Here is a 5,668-nt window from a genome sequence, read left to right as displayed (position 1 = left end):
CTTCCCGACGAGGCAGCCGAGGAATCTCCCCAGAGCACAGAACTGCTCATCTCCTCCATTTCTTGGCCTGGTATACCAGGTTCCACGCCTCCCTTCCTTCTGAGATTTAGAATAAACCGGTCTCATTGACGGACAGCCATGTGCAGTGAGAGTGGAACTCACCTCCTGGTGAACCCTGACAGACTCACCTCTCCCTCTGTCATGATCTCCAAATCTTCAGCCTCCTACGAGTGACACCGTCCTTGTCACCACAGGACCTCTGTGCGGCTCTCCTCTCTGCCCATTCCCCATAGTCCATCTCTGACCCTTTAACCTCAGCATAGCATCATGCCCTTGGGTTGCCCTTTCTAACCTACAGGAGCAAGGTTAAATCCCAGGAGCCTTTCTGGGGTCTCAGCAGCCTCCATTACAGAAGTCAACCCAGATGAAGCTCTGCTACCTTTCCACAGTTTCTACCTGACCAACTTGACTGCCTCCCGTGTGACTCTCAGGTCATAAGATGGTCCCCAGTTCTGTCACAAAGCAAGACCTCAATCAATTCTTTCTGAGAAGCTGAACAGTCATGGGCTTGGCCTCAGTGAACACTTCCCGTGTCCCAGTTATTGTCACATGTCCCTGAAGGAATGTGCCTGGCCCTTGGGGCTGGCTTATTTTAGACAGAACCATTCATTGCAAGGAACAGAACCCAAATCTATCCTGTGACACAGAGCAGAGAAAGCCTGAGGGTGGGGTCATCTCAGAAGAAAGAGAAGAGATGGACCCAAGTGGCAGGGCCTCAGCCCTCCAGAAGTGAAGCCCACGCCCCTCCACATTGCCCCTGTCAATGTTAACTCCCTCTGTCTTCAAAGTTAGAGTGTTAACTTCCACAGGAATAAACATCTGAGTCCATCCCTTCACGTTTCCAAGGTAACCAAAGGAAGAACTAAAAATACAATACCATTGGCAGGAAGGGAGCCGGCTGGCAGAAACAAGTCACAAGCTCACTCATCACGGTGGGCAGCTAGGAGGCAACGGAGCAAACATGATTTAGTGTTTATGAGGAAAGCAATGGGGGAAAGACAGGACGACAGTCGCCCAGAGCACAATTGATCACCTCTGAGGAGAAGGACTCGGCGCAGAAGGGTTCAAGGGGCCACTACTTCTCATTACCAGTCTCTCTGTCCTGTTGTTTTTAACGCCATATGCACGAGCCACTTTGCATAATCAAATCTGCAGCCACATAAGTCGGGCGCACAACACAATTTAAGCTCCTGAAATCGACTTGGCTGAAGGAGCCCATTTACTTTTTTGTTTTATAAAAATAATACTTCACACCCGTAACTAAGAATGCTAAACATTAAAAGCCACATAACTTTTATCTTATTGAAGCAAATGGTATTGCTGGAGCTTAAAAATGGAACCTGCTGTCTGGAGTTTAAAGGAAGAATGGCTTGGAAAGAGGTGACCCCAGTCATCAGGGCTGTCCCAGGGGCCTCTTCCAAGGAAGGGCATTGCTGGGCGCCAGAGGCTGGACTTGGCCCTGAACAGGGGTCATCTGAGATTCTTTTGCTGAGAAGCCCCTTCTGTGCCCTGAGTCTCAGAGTCTTGAATGGTAGCTGGGGATTAGAGATGGTCAGACTCTTCTGTGCTCTTCTGGCCTCTTCTCAAAGAACGCAGGCAGGCCCTGGTAGGGGTCACCCATTCTCCCTGTCTCATAAATAGCTATCTGAGAATCACTTTGGGGGCACAGATCTGTCACAGCAAGGGCAGCCACTTTAGGGCAGTAAGGAGACCATATCCAGCAGCAAGGGTCACAGCTTGGTGAGGGAAATTGTCTTCCCAATTTCCCCAACTCAGAGTAACCTTTCCAGTCCACTCTCACTGACCTCCAGCAAGCCCTCTCACAGCCTGCCCTGTGGTCTCTGCAACAAAAGGCCCTTCCCAGACCCTTCAGCTTAAAGCTACATGATTCTAGAAGGTGACATCTATGAGCATAGAGACTACATCTGTTCTGTCCTGAGTCCTTAGCACCTAGCATAGTGCAAGGTCCAAGAGGACAGCTAGATAAACTTACTGGAGGAGCTCAGGCCATCTGTCTTAGTGGGGGTTTCATTGCTGTGAAGAGACACCATGACCAAGGCAACTATTATAAAGGACAACACTTAATTGGGCCTGGCTTACAGGTTCAGAGGTTCAGTCCATTATCATCAAGGCAGGAAGCATGGCAGCATTCAGACAGACATGGTACTGGAGAAGGGATTGAGAGTTCTATATCTTGATCCAAAGACAAACAGGAGAAGAGTGTCTTCCAGGAAGTTAGGAGGAGGGTCTCACCCGTGCCCACAGTGACACACCTACTCCAACAAGGCTACATCTTCTAAAAGGCCACTCCCTGTACCAAGAAAACCACCACCCCATACAAGATTCTCTGATTTGCCTTCTCTGTAAGTCTCCAATTTTACATTTTATCTTGTCACTAAAGATCTCAACCCCCCCCCCAAAGGCCCAGAAGGCCATGCAGAGAGCACCATGGGATAGATATTAGTTGCTTGTGGGTACCCCAGACAGCATCCGGGGCCTCTTTGATCTGAGCCTACATATTCAGGCTGGGACCACAGTGTCATGTCATTCTTCTACCTACCAGCAAATCCTGGACTTGTCCCCTGTTTCCCCAACACAACTCTGCCTCTATCCAGGTAGGCCCCTCTCTCTGTGTGGAAGAATCCCAGGCTATGTGGTCCTTATCCTGTGATCCCACACCTTTGTCACATCCCACACAGCAGCTCTCAGGGAAGATCCTGATTGGCTGAGGCTGGTCATGTACCTACCCTGGGGGTAGATGGGCCATCAACTCTGTGAGCATCAGACTACAAGCTCAGAGTTCCTTTCCAGCATCACCAGGCAGGGAAACACTTGTGGTAAGAGACAATGAAGCTGTGGCTACAAAATTCTCTTGACTTATTACATACCATCCTTTCAGATAGCATGAATGGAGATTTATACTGCAGTTATATAATCAAACTATATAATCAAATTATATAATCAAACTAACGTCTAAAGAAAGACAGTTGTCTTTCACCTGCTCAAACAAAAAGCAGGAAATCATCCTTAATCAATCTATACACCCTGCACATTCATACAAATGTCTTTATAGAATCTATGTATTGCTTGTAAGATTGGTATATTACAGAATGAAAAACTGAGAGAGCTGCCCTGACAGGATTCACCCTCTGGGGTGCTGAGATGCTGGGACATGCTGTTCCAACTCCCTGATCCATCCTGCCTCAACTGCATCGAAGCTGTTTAACTCTAAAGACTTGCTTCTGAAACATTTTCAGAACAGCTAGCTCTCTCATCCAGCCTTTCAGACTGTTACAGTCAGGACTTTGGCTAAGCCCTGAACTTTCTTAGCACATAGAAACTGGACAACAAACGATGATAGCTTTCTTTGACGTAACCACTTTTCCAATTTCCTTTGGGATCCCCAAAAGGAATTCTTTTCCCCAATTCAGCAGCAAGCAATTATAAGAAGACTGTCATCCCTTAAGTTGGGGTAAATTGTTTTGGTCATTTTATGAGTTGTAGATATGTTGTTATTTTAGGGGATGATTGCAAATAATTATGGTCTTCGACAGGGAGAAAACAAACTATGGAGCTTAGACTCAGGAATTTCGATCTTCTATTCTATCAGGGATTTCTTCTATTCTATCCTTTCTTTCTTAGATAAAGGGTAAAGGATTGAGAAGAAAGGGGGAATATAGAAATATTATAAAAAAATTAGACAAATGAGGTAGATTATTTAATCTACTCTTAAACAAAAAAAATCTTTTATAAAGTAATCTTACACTGATAGAGATCTTTATATTTTGATGAAAAATTGAGGTCATGTTTTTGTTACACTGATACAGAATTTTGTATATTGATAAAGATTTAAAGTTTTCATTGGTATTTATCTTTTTATATTGACACAAAATTTAAGATTCATTTTGTTGCAACATGAGATATGCATGTTTCAACTCTTAGGCATTATGGCTATGCAACTCATTTCAATATGCAAGGTTTAGTCCAAGTCCTTTTAACAGCTGCTATTACAACTGTTTAAGATAATTAAATAATGCAAGTTAATAGTCAGTCAATAAAACTCATAGTCATGTTAGATATTAGTCTGGATTCACCCAGAAATATACATTCCAGGTTGAACAGATAGCTGGATACAGGCAATGTTTGCTTATTTATATATGCTATGGAAAGATAGATGGTCTTCAAAAATCTCAGAGACTCACAGAATATGACATTTAAACATAATGTTATTAATTTAAGTTTTTTTTTTTACATTGAGACATGTCGACTCCTGGTAGTGCCCCATTCAACGTGGAAGATGACAAGCGTCAATATCCTCGATATGGAATTACTGCAACTGTGACAGGCTAGTCACTAGGCAAAGAAAATGCCCTATGTGCATCTTCAGACAAAATACTGTCCAAAGGGGGGCACATAAATGAAGGAAAGTCAATTGCCAAGCACTGCCAAGACAGGGTAAGTGAGTCCTTCATAATTCCTGCTTCACAAAAGGTTTGTCAGATATCCTGGGCCAGAAGGCTGAATATAGATGCTCCAACATCATAGAGAATATTAGGGACTCTCCAGGCTGTCAGCTGCCTCCACACTTTTTGTAATTTTTTTGAAGCTGCAACCCTGTGCTTCCTGAATCCTCAGGCAATACTTATTCCTTCTCAGATCTCTGATGGGGCTGAAGACTAGATGGTCATAGTCTTACTATAAGCTTGTGTTGTTTAGGATTAAGAAGTTCTAGGTCTAAGAAGATGTTTAGGATGATAATACAAATTAGGATAGAAGAAGATTCGGATATAAAACTCTAAACTCATTAACATAGGATAGATAATAATAAACTTTATCTATCCAAGTTGCCAAAAACAAATGTATTAGACATCATGCATGTAATTTTTACCTCATAGGTTTCATAATTGTTTTACAATTGTTCCTACTATGTGTTGTTATTACAAGAGAAAGCCTTTTTTATTTGAACAAAAAGGAGATGTAGTGGGTTGGTCTTTTGCTGCTTGTATTCTAATCCTTAATACTGCTTCCTCTAGATGTGGTTGTCCCAGACAAGCAGATCCTTATGTACTCAGAGTGATGCCATGTGAACACACACTGTGAATTGGGTAAATTCTCCCAATTTAAATGGTCAATAAAAGGCTAGAGCCTGTGATTGGGCAGTGGAGGGAAAAGGTGGAACTGGAAGTTTGAGTAAAGGGGTTGCAGGTAGAAAGAGAGAGAGAAGAAGAAGATGGAGAAATAAAAAGCCACCATGGACCAGAACCACATGGCCAGGAGAAACAGAAGCAACAAGGGACTTTATAGCTAGGGAATACTTTAATATAGCCCTAGATCTGCCCAATCTGGGGTTATGGCTCATAAACAAAATACCTGGGTTGTGTGTGTCTTTTATACAGGCGTGGTGGGATTACAAATTCCTACTACATTGGCCCAAGCACATGAACAACACAACTAAAGTCTGTCATAGTCGGCTCATGGAGAAGTGGGAAAATCAAGGTGGCCATTAGCCAGGAGTGGTTGCCAACAGAGAAGGACAGATAGGAGCAAGGGTGAGGCGTGGGAAGCAGAAAAGACTCCATCCCGGCCAGCTCCGTGGCCTCAGTACACG

The sequence above is a fragment of the Apodemus sylvaticus genome, chromosome 3, assembly GCF_947179515.1.
Source record: "Apodemus sylvaticus chromosome 3, mApoSyl1.1, whole genome shotgun sequence".
Lineage (NCBI taxonomy): Eukaryota > Metazoa > Chordata > Mammalia > Rodentia > Muridae > Apodemus > Apodemus sylvaticus.
This window is presented reverse-complemented; position numbering follows the sequence as displayed.